Below are 16,017 nucleotides of genomic sequence, written 5' to 3'. Positions count from 1 at the left end.
GGAAGGGTCACGCCACATGCGTGATGCCCCAGCTGGGCATATGGTCCCAGGTTACAGGCATGGATGCTTTTCCTGTATCAGTTTACCAGTTGCCCAGTGAGGTAGATGTTATCACCACCTTCTGCATTTCACACACAGGGAAATCTAAAACACAGAGGGTGTGTGCAAATCTAAGTTCACGTTGTTAAGTAAGGGGGGGGCTGTGTGGAGAATTTAAGGGGTTACTAAAACGTCAAGATGAATAATGGTTATAAAAAAAGTCATGGAAATTCATTAAGAAATAACCTACCAAAAATTAAAAATAGAGGGGCTGACCTTGCCTTTACAAAGACTAGCTGGTCTGTGTTTTTAAATCATGCATTGAAGTATGATCTACCTTGGTCAGGGCATGATGGCACACAGCTGTAATCTCAGCTAGTGTGGATGTTGAGGCAGGAGGGTCACAACATTGAGAACACTCTGACCTATACAGGAAGGCTTTCTCAATTTTTTTAAATAGAGCTGAAGGGGCAGCTAAATATTAGCCCATGAGGCAGTGAGGTCTTAGGTTAGGTCCCTGCACTACCAAGAAAAAAATTACATTGGGTATGAAGATTTTTTTTTTTAGGGAGTCTATCACGCATCTTCTGCCAATTGGAGAGTCTTGTCTATCCCACCTTGTCCTGGCCTTGGGTGGAGGAGCTAAAATGTGAATAAAAACATCACGGGCTGTTGGGTCGAGTGATCCTCATGCCCCATTATGTGTGTAGACCTTGGGAGTAAAGCAGGCATCCATCCATGTGTTCTGGATAATATGATGACATCTGTATGTATGGAATCAAATATTCAGCTTTGAGGCACGTACCTGGGTCTACACAGCCAGTACATGCACAGGCCAGGAGTTAACCCAAGGATGGCTTAAAAGTCAGGCTCTTCCCATGACCCTTTATTGGTGTTGTTAGTGTGTGCTCTGTATCTACTATGATAGAATTAGGCAGGTGTAAGACTGCAACCAGGGTTTAACCTTGAAAAAAAAATAAAAAACAAAGACACTCAAAAGGTAGAAGTAGGCACAGGCAGACCAGTAAGGTAAAATGCCAGAAAAATGAAGACAGACTAGGGGAGGTTTGTGAGAGACATGATAAAGAATGGGGAAAAGAAAGACCCCCTAGGGAAAATGTCAGCCAGGAGAGTTCTTCAAAACAGAGCATATAGTTTTGGTTTAATATAATTTTTGCTTATGTGTGTGTGCCTGCATGAGTTTATGTGCACTATCACATGTGTGCAGGTACACATGGATGCCAGAAGAGGGCACTGGATCCACTGGAAATGGACTTGTGGGCAGCAAGTTACTAGAAATGCATCCTGGGAATGGAGCCCTCTACCTCTACGAAAGCAGTAAGTGCCCTCAACCACTGAAACCTCTTCCCAGCCATGTCAATTCTCAAGTCATGCATTTGTATATAATCTCCATTAAAACCTTATATAGAACAGAAAAGATACAGAGTGGATTGAACAGGGAAGCATGAAGGCTGAGCATACCGTGGTTTAAATGTTCAAGGTCAGGTAGTGGTCACCCGCCATGCCCAGGCCTGCCTCTGGTGATCTTGGGTATCACTGTTCCATGTCTATGAAATCAGTGTGAACAGCATAAGGTTGGAAATCTGTGTTCATTGAGACCCAGATGAAGCCCCAATGGTGTGGGACAATTCTGTATTCTGTCAATTATATTTTAAAGAAACACTGCTTGGCCAGTAGCCAGGCAGAAAGTATATGCAGGACAACCAGTCAGGAAGTAGAGGCAGGTAAATGAGAACAGGAGAATTCTGGGAAGGAGGAAGCCAAGCCTATTCTTCTGAAGTCCTGTCTAGACACTGAAGAAGGAGGATGTGACCTGGCCTGCTGAAAAAGGTACCCAGCCAGGTGGCTAACATATACTAGAATAATGGGCTGATATAAGTTATAAGAGTTAATAAGAAGCCTGAGCTAATGGGCCAATCAGTTTATAACTTATGGAGATCTCTGTGTGATTTTCTTTGGGGCTAAACAGCTGTGAGACCTGGTGGGAGGACAGAAACCCCTAAAAAGCAGGCCCTCATGTTACACCCCAAGAATCAGGCCAAGGGAGAGGAAGAAAATCCCAAGGCAGAAAACAGCAAAGACCTCAGTCATGCTAATATGACATCCTGTCTGTCTGTCTTGGTCATCAGTGGACTTCCATTAAAGCTCAGCTGTCCTTCCTCGAGACCCCAGCTCAGTACAATTCCTCTCTGGCTTCTGCCTGACTTTCTGCTACAGTGTGTACATCTAATCTCTCCACAAAGCTGAGTTTCTTAGAGGATTTTTAGCAGATTTTGGTAACATGAAGAGCAAGAACTTGCAGTCTTTCATGAATTGAGGTGAGGTGACCAATACTGGGTCTTATACATGTAAGCATCAGAGCCCTGGGGACCTGTAAGAGTGTGTGTGTGTGTGTGTGTGTGTGTGTGTGTGTGCGTGTGTGTGTGCGTGTGTGTATGTGTGCATGCGTGTGTGTATGTGTGCATGTGTGTCCATCCACATGCACACATGAACTCATAATCACTGGGCCACACTGCTTTATCCACGTCTGAACCAGGGCCTTTATCATAGCAGATTAAGCACCCCAGTTGTCTACATCCCAACGCATTTTCTGTTCTAACATGTCCTCATTAGTCTACTAAGCATTCTTCATAAAAGTGTATCATCCGAGGGAATTCCGGTCTAGAGAGTTAGAAGTACTGATGCTTCCAACCTAGAACGGCTTCCACCGTTTTTCAACCCCGTGATGGCGCACAAACCATACACAGGGTGTTGAAACCATGCTTGGAATTTTGAGTTTGGGTCTTTTCTTCAGCTAGCACTGAGAGTCGTGTTTGATAGGCTGCAAGCTGCAGGACATGGTCCGTGGCCCCCTCTCCCTGCACTGTGTGCCCTGGGGTCTGGGGTCGCTTGAGTCGTTGGGGCCATGTGTAGATGCCCTTTGCTTTACGCTCTCAAACCGGGCCTGCATTTCAAGGATGTAATTCCATGGAAAAAAGGGAAGCATTTAACTTTGCCACTCTAGAATCTTCCAGAAAAGATCCATTTACTTTTCAATAGGAATATCAAAGGCACAGCTCCCCCCAATACCACCTCAAAATCCCAGTCTTGTTATGCTCAACAATTCGGACTCATGGCACTATTATTCTTGTCTACCCTAATCTAGTCCCCTTCAATGGGACGAGCCACCTTAAATGAGGCCTCCATAGCTCAGTGAGGACCCTGGAGGTCCCCTCAGCTATCTGACTGTGTCACAATGAGAGCAAACACAGCCTTGAGTGCTTATCTACCCACAGTATCCAGGGAGCCAGCATTTGATAACACAGAAAGAAAAGACAACTTGACAATGGGGATAGTTGACTAGAGTTAGGATGGCCATGTCATTTTCTAGAAGCCACAGTTCCTCCATGGTACTGAGGGCACCTCTGACATGTAGCCAGAGAAGTGGTCAGGTCCATGTAGCTCCAGGGTTATGTTTGTCGTCCAGGTCTGACAGGAAAGTTGTCGGCTTACTTCCCTGCTCCCCCAGTAGAAGGGACAGTTGTCTTCGTAAAGGAAGCTCTTTACGGTTTCTTTCAGTCTCCTACTAGGTGGACACTCCCCTCTGCAGCATCTCTTACCCACAGTCTCTTCTTGCTGGCAAAGGGGAATTCATGAGACTTCATGGAAGCAAAGCCCAGACTGCTCAGCTCTGAGCCCAGAACCTCTCGGCTGCTCTGTGGGTCACAAGAGTGACTTTCCACTTGGTCATGTCTCACTCTGATGACAGTTCTGATACTGACTCTGGCTCCCAGTTCACTGGCCTGGTGTAACCCTCCCGTTTGTCCCCCACTTGTGCCTATGAAGGTCACATGGGTCCCCACAGCAGCCACTGTCCCCTTCACCTTGTCCTCTGGGATGCCTGCGAACTTCCACACCCTCCAGAGGCCCGTGCCAGTGTAGGGGACGTCACAGCTTTTGTGACCCACTGTCCTACCAGCCGTAGCAAGGAGAGTCCTGAAGTGGATAAAGTACTCTGAGGGACTTTCTGCCAAGTGTCACATAGGACAAAAAAAAAACCTATGTTTTTAAGTGTCTCTTCAAGCTATCAGCATGTTGAATCTCTTCCATGATGTCAGCCCAGGTAGGGAAGTCAGGTCTGAGTCAGTTTACCTGGGTGGCCAGAACAAAGTATTGATTTCCTTGTAGTTTTGGGGGCTGGACATTGAGATCAGGTACCAGCAGGGTTGGGTTCCTTTCAAGACCTCTCTCCAAGACTTGTAGACAGCTATCTCTTTCCTGTGCCTTCACGCCATGGTGACCACTTCCTTCCTTTTGTTTTACGCCGTGACAACCACCTCCTTCCTGTCCCTCCACACCGTGATTGCTGCTTCCTTCCTGTCTTCTCTTGGTATGTCTCCGAGTCTGGATTTCTGTTCCTCTAAGGCTGACAGTCATATTGGGTGACAGCCCCCCCTTTATTGAGCCCATTTTTCCCCCAGCCACCTCCTTAGAGGTCCTGTCTCCATGAAAAGTCAGATTCATATTTTCTCACTATCTTCTTGGTCTTTATGCAAAGACTGAATACAGCCATGGTGAGGCCTGGGAAGTGGAGTTGAGGGAAGGAAGCTGTAAGAATTGAACTTGCCACCAAGAATGGCTGTGCTACAGGAACAGATATGATAGGCTCTCAGGTCTCCAGGGGGTGTGGGGACAGAGTCCTTTCCTATTGTACTGTGGGAAAGAGGGGCTCAGGACTTGCTGGGGTGTCTGCGCTCTGTGTTCTGCCACCATGTGGACCCCAGGAAAGAGAATCCTAAGAGACAGAGGGTTCACTCTGTCAGACAGGTTGAGAACTGATTCTGGGCCAAGACAGCCAGGATTCTCAGAGAATCTTCTAGAATTAGTGGAAGACTTCCAACTTTCGGGACATTTGGCTCCACAATCCAGTACGTATTAAGATCTCAGGGGTCCCCCGAGTGTCTCTGTGCCCTGGGGTGGCTGAGGCTTCGGAATGACCAGGTTCTTTGAGTCAGATTGAAAGGAAAAGGCAGAAAAGTGGGAAGAAATCTGCTGGTTGATTGGCATTTTCATGGCCGCTTACTCTTCAATAAGCAGTTTGGGGGCCGTTCATCATGTAACTGCTAACCGACTCTTCCTTTTTATCTTTAATGAAATTGTTTCTTGTGTGTAATTTTTCTAATTTGAGTTTCTCTGTTTGAGTAGCTGCTGGTATTTGATGGTAAGCCTCGAGGCAGCAGAACGGCCCTCAGAAGTTTTCAGGGTATCTGATGCGGTTTATCAGCTCCTTGATTAGCGTCTTTCTTGCCTCCCCGGATGATTAGAGAGTGCTTTCGTAATTATGCCAAGCCTGAAGTGATAATGAGCTGCTCCTAATGAGAAAGCCAGCCGCTTCACAGTGGGGGAGGGCCACCAGCGCCTCCTAGTGGCAGGACAGGGCACCATCCAATCCTCCGCGCTCACTCGGGACACTCCAGGAAGACAGCACAGAGCCCGTTTTCCAACCTCGTTTGTTCCAGATTTTCACAAGCATAACTTGAAATGTGGCAATCACAAGGAGCAGGTATGAAGAGCTTAACCTTGTAGTATCCCACATGCTCCTGGCTCTTCAATTGGACAGGTCTCTCCTGGATAAAATGAGTTCGGTTAATTTATTGAAAGACAGCCACCATTAAAAGAATGTCAGACATTGTTTGACTGGTGAGAAGTTGGTAAATACTGTTGAGTATTTGGGAATAACATTCAATTGACAATGAGGAACATGGTCTGCTTTTTCTCTTTGAATGCTTTTCCTATGTCTGAACATGCTTTCTGTCATTCATAACTGTCTTTCCCAGCCCTCTGTCCATCTACATGGGAAATTATTCTCCAAAATTCCAAGTTAGTATAAGAGAAAATCAAGTTCTTAAAAGTCTGTACACTGAACTGAAAGTCATTCTAAGACCAGATTTATAACAAATGTTATAAAGACACCAATAAGTATTGGATAAATTAACAGAAAAAAACTTGACAAGCAAAGAAGCCAGACCTCCAGACAATGCCATGGGTGAATATTCACAGGTTAGTGCTCAGCCATTCACACACTGAATGTTGCCACCAAAGGAAAATTCAAAATGGGAGCCATAGACAGTTGCTAGATACTTGGTATTAACCCAAAATGCCTTGTGTTCTTCACCAAACGGAAGACGAAGCTTGGAGCCAGAAGGGAAAACAAAGTTGTTCGGGTTTGTAAACGGAAGTTGAAATCCAGTAAGCCAGGGTTAGCTACAGAGTTTACCTACAATCATCTAGGTGATGGTTCTTCAAGATGGTTTGTTTCTCTGATTGACTCTAGTGAACCCCAAGTAGTGCACTGTAGTTTGGCACTTCGTGGGACATTTCCTAATTCACCGTTTGGGGTTCTTCCAGCAATGCTTATCTTGGGATACGTATCCTGGGCACGCCTCTCAAACTCACCCATCATGGCCAGAGAAATGTGGAGGCATGAGAAAAGAATTACCCAAGTTATCTCCCTCTTGCCTCATTAATCTTGGATAAGTATCTTCACTCTCTATATAGTCTTTAAAAATCTTAGTTATTAAGGAAAAGAAGAGAAAGTCCATTTTCCATAAACTAGCATCTGTCAATTGTTGTAAGTACGCCTATGCTGACATCCTACGACAGCTCTTAAGTTGGCCATGAGGGGATGGAGGGATGCAGTAGTTAAGAATGCTTATGCTCATCCAGGGGACCAACCTTCAGTTCCCAGCATCACTTCAGGTACCTAACTACAACTCCAGCTCCAGGAAACTCAGCACTCTCTTCTCGCCTCCACACCTGTATGCATAAATGCACCTCTGACATAGTAAACATGAAAACAAAACCTTTAATAAGTTGGAGATGAGGGGACAGTAAGGGAGTTGCGACCTAAAAGTCTGAGCACAGCACACACTGGTCACTGTCTTCTGTTTATATGCAGTACATCAACACACTAGGCTACAGAACAATAACTATAAAGCGTTGACAAACCTGTAGGAGCAGGTGGTGGTCCAAAGAGAAAACAGACTCTAGAGAGCATCTAGAAAGCAAGTCTAGGCTTGAGTTCATTTGCCACACCCCGGCCTTGCTTACTGGAGGAACCCTGATACTAAACAAAGTAGATTAGTTGTTTCAGTGGCTGCGGGGAACTACGAGACTGCCTGCCTGCTGCCTGCTGCCTGCTGCCTGCCTTAAATGGTTGACTTAAAGAACTGCTGGTATGTTTTCTTTGAAAGTTTCTTAGTAGTACTGGGTGGCCTCGTGCAGATCTTTACCTTCACGAGCTTCGGGCAAGGGGGCTGGAGGTTAAAATACACAAACACACACACAGACAGAGAGACAGCGACACGGGTCATCCTTGAATTCCCCAAGAATGCCCCCTTTATTGTGTTCAGGGGCAGATTCTATGTAGATAGCCACGCCCCAGCCAAACCCACCAGAAACCACTCTCCTGCCTTCAGGAACTCCTGAAGGTCTCGTGCTCAGAGCAGCTGTAGGCACTCAGATCAGGGGAAAACAAGTTGTTTACAAGAAATTCGGGATCTGGGGTCTCACTGCTCCCAACAATCTTCACCTTGGAATTATTCCATGTCCACGCTATCCCCAACCATGCCATGACTTGGTGAAGCCCGGAGCTGAGAGTGCTCTGAGCTAGCTCAGGAAAGTGACCAAGACGGTGTCGGCAGCCGCCCACCTTCAGAGAAGGCCCCGAGGAATTCCCTCAGATAGAAGTCCAAGAACTATCAACCTAGAATTACAAACGACAAAACACACAAGGAGTCACTGTCTCATCATCAGATAAAAAACAATACACAACCGAAGTATTTTGGAGGTTTTAAGTGACTTACGACACAGAGAAATTCATAAACGAGATATGTATGGTGGTTGGAACATTTAAATAGTTGAAAGGTTGAACAGTAGTTTTTATACTAAAGAGAGAAACTGCAGAGTAAAGGTAGCTTTGGGGCCCGGAGACATGTCTTAGCAGTTAAGAGTGCTTGCTGTTCTTCCAGAGGACCTGGGTTTGATTCTAGCACCCGCAGCAGCTCACAAGCATCTGTGAGTTACAACTCCAGCTCCAGGAGATTCAACACTTTATTCTGGTCTCTGAGAATACAGTGTACATGGGATGCACAGATAAATAGGCAGAGAAAACACCTAGACACATAAAATTAAAATTTAAATAAAATTCATTGTGCACTTGATGACAAAATGAGGGATCAGAAGGTGCAGAATCTAAAGAGCAGAACTCTGACACGGGACCAAAGGTGACGTTTCAAGAGGTGTGGATAAAGACTTCCACTCAGAGATTAATTGAAGTCGACAATTTCTAAACACAATTACCAGAAAAATGCATTCACAGGTAGGAGGGGGGGGGGTGGCTCAGTGAGTGAAGCGCTGTGTGGAATATTCCTTTATACTGTGTGAATAGATTGCCATGATTGGCTTAATAAAGAAGCCGACTGGCCAATAGATGGACAGGATAAGGTTAGGGGGAGGGCCACACAGAGAATTCTGGGAAGAAGAAGGGCAGAGGCAGGCTGGACTAGCGAGCAGACGCAGAGAGAAGCCAGATGGGCATGCTGTACTGAGAAAAGGTACCAAGCCATGTGGCAAAGCATAGATAAGAAATAGGGGTTAATTTAAATGTAAGAGTTAGCTAGTATTGTCACTGAGCTATCAGATGAGCATTTATAATTAATATTAAGCATCTAGGTGGTTACTTGGGAGCGGCTTGCAGGGCATAAACTTCTGCCTACAGTGATGGCTGTCCATACATGAAGACCTGAGCTCTGATGTGAGACACCATAGAGAAAGCTGAGTGTGGCCACTAGGGGGTGCTCCAGGGCTGGGAAGGTGGGTCGGATCTTGCTGGCCAGTCAGACCACTAGAAAGGTTCAGTGGGAGAACTGCTCTCAAAAACTAAGTGGGAAGTGACTGAGGAAGACACTTGGTGTCAACGTTTGGCCTCCACCCACATGGACACCTAAGTGCATATGTACATAGGCACACATGCAAGCAAGCATGCACATCCAACACACACACACACACACACACACACACACACACACACACTAGGTGGGGGGAGATATTTAGTGAGATCACGATACATATATTCTTTTGAAAATATCGCGAGAAAACAGTTTTTAAACGAATGAGTATTTAGTCTGAAATCTAATTTTTCCCTGCGACGATGGAAAACCTAGGCCAGTAAACCACCATTTGTTTTCAATGTTCCCAAAGAATGGAGGTGAGCCTGGTACTGTACCTTAGCAAAATGGATTGCTCGGGAATTAATGCAAAGTCAAATAATTTCAAATTAGTCAACGCGGAGTTTCGCATCCACTGAATTTCGTTAAGGAAATTCTGAAGGATGCACGTCACGTTGTGAAAACGGCGGAGCAGACGTGTGAAAATGCGTGTTCAAGATGTATATACAATCAATGGGGCTAAATAAGCATGAAGGATAAAAATGGAGCCCCACTGCCAAGAGTGACGAGTTCCCAACACGTGGAGAGTCTGTGAAGACGTTGCAATAGACAGTCTCCTACGACTATCACAGAAAAACTGTGGTAGTGAGCTCACAAAGCGAAAATGGATCACAGTGTCGGAAGCTCCAGTCCAAGGCCAAGGAGCTCCTTGATTTTGAGCCTCTCACTAAGCTACTGTGGCAGGTCAGCACAGTGGAGCAGGAGCAACCCATCTAATGACAAGTCACAAAGCCAAGGGACAAAGAACCTGGAGCCCCACAGTCACCCCCAATGACCCAAGGAAGTCCCAGTAGGCTCCAGCTCCTAAAAGTTCTACCACCCCCAATCCACCACCCTGGTGGTCCAGCCAGAGGCTCCGTAATCCCTTAACCTAGTGCAGGCCTCCGTCCTTCCCTCCACGTTCAGAGGTGGAGCTACTGACTTGACACCACCGGCGTGTCTGTTGGCAGCTCCTCCTTCCATGTCCTAACTTAATCCCTCACCTGCCTTTCTTAGCAAACAAGACACAAAGTAAACCATAGCAATGCAACAGCAAACCGTTGCGCTGTCCCTACCGGTCCCCATGTTGTTTGTGCACGGCCCTATACTTCTAGTTGACCACTGCAAACCCTTCTGTCTCGGTGCAGCTTGCATTGGTAAGAGTCTGTCAGTCCCGCTCATGCTGGGGATAGAACCCAGGGCCTTGCATGTTCTGGGCTAATAGCCTGTCATTAAGCCTGTCATCTCTAGTCTGCAAGTCTAGCTTGTTACCCCTCCCAGACTGTATTCACAGGTCACTGTCTCCACCTCTTCTGAGATTCCACCACTCCTCACCTGGGGTGCTATAAGACATCTGCACCCCTACCTTTAACCCTCAAGATTGTTTTTATAGCATCTAAAATGATTCTTTTGAATGAAAAGAATTACTTTTAATTGTCATATACTATGCACAAATGTAAGAAACATACAATACCAATTTGGTGTATTAGGTAACATGTAATGATCCAATCCTAGCATTCCTGTCTCCTTAAACGTATACCATTTCTACCGCTGGGCACCTTCTGGTTCTTCTTCTTACTTGGGGCTATAAGTTGTTGACTACAAAAGGAAAAGTACAGCACCAGGGCAAAACACAAGCAAGGGTGGACCTTGGGTTGTCCTGCTGTACTTGTGCCGGTGGCCGTCTCCCCCACAGCTCCTCCTACCTTCTGCTGAAGTCTCCAGTGACCGCGGTCTACCGTCCTCTGTGTGGCCAGTGCTTTTGGCTTCTGAAGATGGGAGAGGACACGGAGCCCTGCTTCCTCTGTGCCTGGCTTACTTTACCTTATGTCTACAGTTCCATTTGCATGGCCTTATGCGGCAGTTTTCAAGCTTCTTCTATGGCCAAGTCATATTCCTCTGTGTGTGTGTGTGTGTGTGTGTCTATCTGTCTGTCTGTCTTCAGAATGCTAATATAGGTGTTATCAGAGTCCTGCTCAAATGTCTGCGATGATGTCCTTAGATCTCACCCAGTGTTAATGGCAGATTCCTATAATCATTGGAGAGGCCCCAACATGGCATTATGGGCCACCATCCCTACTCTGTCACCTTCTGTCTTCATCTCCTGCCCTCCGTGACCCCATTGTCACCTTCTGCCTTCATCTGCCTTCCATGGCCCCGTTGTTACCTTCTGCCTTTGTCCCTGCTGCTTCGGAACTTTAGCACACTGCTCTCAGGCTCTCAACGGCACGGATACTCTTCTCTTCCCCATAGTTCCTCCTGCCTTCTCCGTAAGTCTCTAGTGACTTTGAATCTGTGTGGCCAAGTCTCCTTTCCCCTTTGTTTGCTCTGGGTATTTTCTCTCTGAGACCCACACCATGTAACTGCTCAGATTCTTCCTAACCCCTGCATTCGGTATTTATCTTCTCTTTTTTTATTTTTCATAACACTTATTACTTTCTACTGCGTAATTTAATTTACTTTTTATTGCATCTATTGTTGATTTATTTTGCATGTTAAGGCACACAAAGACGAGAGTCACAAGAATAGGATATCATTTAATCTTTTCCCAAGCATCTGTGTCAGTACCTGGAATACAGCTGATTATTATCTTTCTGTCTCTCATTCTCTTATTTAGGATCTCACTATCTCTCTCACTCTTTTCCCCCCGCTTTGTGTATTTGAGTCTTTGTTTTTCCAGCCCTGGAGGTTGAACCTGGAGTCTCAGAAACACTAAGCAAGTGCTCTAGCAATGATTAAAAGCCCCTTCTTAATTTATCTTTGATTAAACTTAAAACAGAGTCTCACTACTTGACCAGGCTCCTCTTGAAATTGCTCCACAGCCCAGGCAAGTCTTGCATGTTCCATCCTCCTGCCTCAGCTTTCCGAGTAGAATAGTAGGGCTTGCAGGCCCCCACCCCCAGCTCCATCTTTAGTGCTTAGGAAACTTTAATGTATTAAAAACATCACCTCCAAAATAATTGAAAGAGAAATCAAATGAATAAAATAGGAAATTGACCAAAGACAGAAGAAATGAAAGAACAGTAAACTAAGCAAGAAAACAAGACTGGACAGACAAATACAGGTGATAGGAGCAAGCTCAACTCTAACTCGTTTTAATGCAGTAAGAGCCTAGTGAAAAGCACCTAGAGTATGCAAGACCTAGGGGTGCCCAAAAAGTCAAGAGTAGAATAACTGGGAACTTATAGACAAAAAAATAACCAGGATGGGTCCAGTGACAATAGAAGACAAAAGAGGCATCGTGGCCAAAACACTCACAGATGGGAAAAAAGAGGGATTTTTGATTCAATGTTTTCTAAGATTGAATTTTATTGTAAATTGACAACTGGTAAGTGCAAGTATTTATCAGAGAATGTTTCATGGCGAAATGCTGAAATCATGCTAATTAACACCCCTACCACTGCATAAGTTTATTAGCCTAATGGTCCTTGTTCAAACCCACTGGACGTCTTTGAGGTGTATAATCCACTGTGGGACATCGTTGTGACAGTGAGCTTTAGTGAGTGGTGAAATTGCAGTTGATGTTTAGGAATGTTTTATCAGTGTGTGACAATGGTGCATGTCACTGGGTTCAGTGTCCCTGCATGGCTGACAGTCCACACTGGTCGACTCCAGTCCCATAGAGAAGGGCGACCAGGGCTCAGAAGTCACAAAGATTTCTTGGTGTGCTGTCTGCCTGTGGCTGCTCTGTGTTCCTGCTCTGTCCGTTTGTGTCTGCTCTCAGTCACTGTTCCCTAAATCTCTTCTTAATTTACCACAAGGATTTGCTTCCTTGTGGGGGTCCACAGTTTTGGATCCATTCCATCTTGACTAAAGCTCAGAGAATTCAAACCTATCCTTGCTCCTCAAGGACAAACACCAGGATGTTTGACCAAAGGCGTGGTTACTGGATGCTTTGCTCCTCAAAAGTCAGAAAACAGGATGCTTGACTTAGGTCGTGGTTACCACGAGTTCTGAGATGTAAGGAAGCAATTACACTTCCTTGTTCTTTGTATCACGGAAGTCTTGTGCCCTCCCCTTTTGATTTGGTTATAGAAGGACGGTGAGTAATAAACTTGGGGTCTTTTGCTACAGTACTCACTGGAAGCTCTCCCGACTCTATCTTCTGTCTTTTCTCTATTTCTTTCCTCAATCCACACTCCCTTTCTCAGGAATGTATGGACCAGTTGGACCAGGTCCTGACACTTCCTGGGAATTCCCAGAGTATGGCAGGTGAAAGGCAGGGAACCCTGTGCAACCCATGGCCACACAGAACCTCAGCCAGACAACCCAGAGACTCCTACGACACAAAAGCATCGCTTAGGCCGCAAGCATCCATGGCCCATCCTCTCATTTGCAAGCCTACATTCCTGTAGAAGTGACACAGTTTCAGCATGTCTGTGTGTCCATGTTCCTTTCCGTGGTTAACTCTGCCACTGCCTGATGTCTGTCATTCTTTTGACAATGCCAGGGATTGAGCCCAGAGCTTTGTATACGGCAGAAGCGATGGATAGCTTCGCTCGGTCAATTTGATGCAATCTAGAATCACAGGGAAAGAGTCTCAGTGAGCAACTGTCTACGTTGGGTTGGCTGGTTGGCGTATCATTGCGGACTGTCATTGTGGGTAGCACCATTCCTTAGGCAGGGCCTCTTAAATTGTATTTAGAGGAGAGAGATTAAGTGGCTCACAAACAAGGAAGCAGTGAGATGAACATGTGTGTGTTCGTGTATTTCTCTTTACTCTTGACCGTGAATGTCACGTGGCTAGCTGCTTCAAGTTGCTGCCTAGATGTCCAGGAACCATAACCTGGGATTGGGAGCTGAAATTGTCCCTATTTCCGTAGCTCATTCTGCATTCCTTCTACTATCTGCCACTCCGAGGTTACGCCATTTCTTCCTCACTCCCTATCCATAAATCCTTAGAAAATCCTGGCTTTTGAGTTATGACCTCTTAGTCTACCCCCAAACCTTTAGAACTGGCTTTAATTTTCTTCTAAGTAAATGAATAATATTCAAATAGCTTTACCAAGAAGTTACTATTTTTTTTAAAAAAATACCAGAAGTATTCAGGTAAACCATATAAGGCATTTTAATATATTAATACATATTTAATTTATATGTTATATAAAATATTTTATTTTATTCCTATATGAGATATTGTATGTTTTTATATATGATATTATATAGTATATGTCATTGTGGCAGTTTGAATGAGAAATATCCCATAGACTCATGTATTTTGGCACTTGGTGCCCAGTTGGTGGCGCTGTTTGAGGGAAATTGTGGCCTTGTGACAGGCTGTTTCCAGATCTACTTTGCCTCCTGCGTGCCGTTTGCAGTTGAAGTCATAGTCTCTCAACTTCCCACTGTCACTACCTGTCCCCGTTATGGACTGTCCCTCCGGAACCGTAGGACCAAAATAAACTCCTTTGCCTGAAGCTCTCTTACTTACAGTATTTTATAGCAGCAATAGACAGGTAACAATACAGTTATACGTTATTTTACATTTTCATAACTGTTTACCTAAGCCTAAAGAGACTATCATGCGTGATTTTATAAAATGCATCAGGTTTCTCCCTAGCCACTTGTTAGCAAAGACAACAAAGGGGGAGACACAACTGAAAACGGCGGTACCCATGTCCCAAGGCTACCCTGGAGGGTGGTACAAAGTAGCCACGCAGAAGGTGGAAAGAGGGGGCCTGCTGGAGGCTGAATTGGAGGGAGCAAACTCACAGGGGACAATGGAGTGAGGCCAGTAAAAACAGTGAGCTACAGTACCCAGCTGTGGCCTGGGAAGGACTCTGGAGGCCAGAGCAGCTTCCTCCTGGTCACATCAAAGGCTCAGTTAGCTGCATGCGCACATCTCCCTGTGATACCCTTACCATGGTTCTAGACCCCCGAGGAAAAAGTCTAGAATCTTTTCTATTTGAAGTAGACACACCGACACACACATACAAACATAATCATACAACACATATATGCACACACATGAATACAAAACCACATAGTCACATACATAAAAGACACACACACATAGAAATACCCACACACATCATCACACACATAGATACACATACAAAGATACAAACACACACACACACACACACACACACACACACACATTCACCTGCCCTAGAAAGTTATAAGGCACTGATCTGTCAGTGTTTCTCAAAAGTCTGTTATTATCCTGGTATAAAAGTCCAGAATTCCCATTCGTTCCCAGTAAATCATTGGCAAATGCGTCATTTTAAAATAACAATAACTTATTGAAGAAGCAAGACCGTCTTTTCATCTATGAGAACACTCAGATAGTACATTTTACTCAGGAACATATCCTGTTAAATGACACACACAGCTCAGCTCCCGTTCCCAGTTTCTCTTTACAAACTGTGCCCTGCTCACCTTCATTCTACTGCACAGGGTCCACCAAGCCCACCCTGTGTTCAGCGGTGAGGTTGTATTGTGGAACTCTGTTCTCTGGGAACGACATGGCTGGGCCTGCCTTATTGGAATCAACAACTATAAAGGACTCCAAGAGTCTCCCATAAGATTATGCCCAGTAACGACCTACCCTAAAAGGGAAGATGCTCCCGGATGGAGCACTAGGTGCTTGAGGCTCATGCCTCCTCGGGTCGATAAATGTCAGTGGCTGACAGTTGCATGAAAGGGACACTTTGGTGACCTGACTGTCTGTAAGCTGGTTGTTCTCCTGCGTAACCACAGCTGAACCCATTGTTTCTGCATGGTAGGCTTGGGTGGAATTGCGTCTTGGGCATGTCATTGGTACTCTCTGGGATGAACAAAGATTTCTTTACATCTGCCTGGGAGGATTCCTGCAACAGATTAAATAGTAGAATCGGGGCATTCCCTCTTCTGCCCGTAGCCATCACGGCACGTACAATGCTGGCATCTTTCATGGCACTCCCTCCAGGATGCATGAGCATCCAGGCCTCTCTGACCTTCTCACCAGCATAGGCAACATCTTTTAAAAATGTCTCTTCTTGCCATTGGG

General features: G+C 45.4%; 1 protein-coding gene across 1 annotated transcript in view; it reads left to right on the top strand.

Moving 5' to 3' along the window:
- The first annotated feature begins 1,265 nt into the window (after nt 1-1,265).
- Lrrc30 (leucine rich repeat containing 30) overlaps nt 1,266-16,017 on the top strand; it is a 31,612-nt gene continuing 16,860 nt past the window's right edge. Inside the window, exon 1 of the mRNA XM_050166216.1 lies at nt 1,266-1,377. The gene's annotated coding sequence lies outside the window, so the exon portion shown is untranslated. The remainder of the gene's footprint in view (nt 1,378-16,017) is intronic.

The sequence above is a fragment of the Alexandromys fortis genome, unplaced genomic scaffold (genome assembly GCF_014885135.2).
Source record: "Alexandromys fortis isolate MF-2015 unplaced genomic scaffold, M_Fortis_MF-2015_v1.1 scaffold_143, whole genome shotgun sequence".
Lineage (NCBI taxonomy): Eukaryota > Metazoa > Chordata > Mammalia > Rodentia > Cricetidae > Alexandromys > Alexandromys fortis.
Note: the sequence above shows the minus strand (reverse complement) of the source record. Positions and strands in the feature narration are given on the sequence as shown.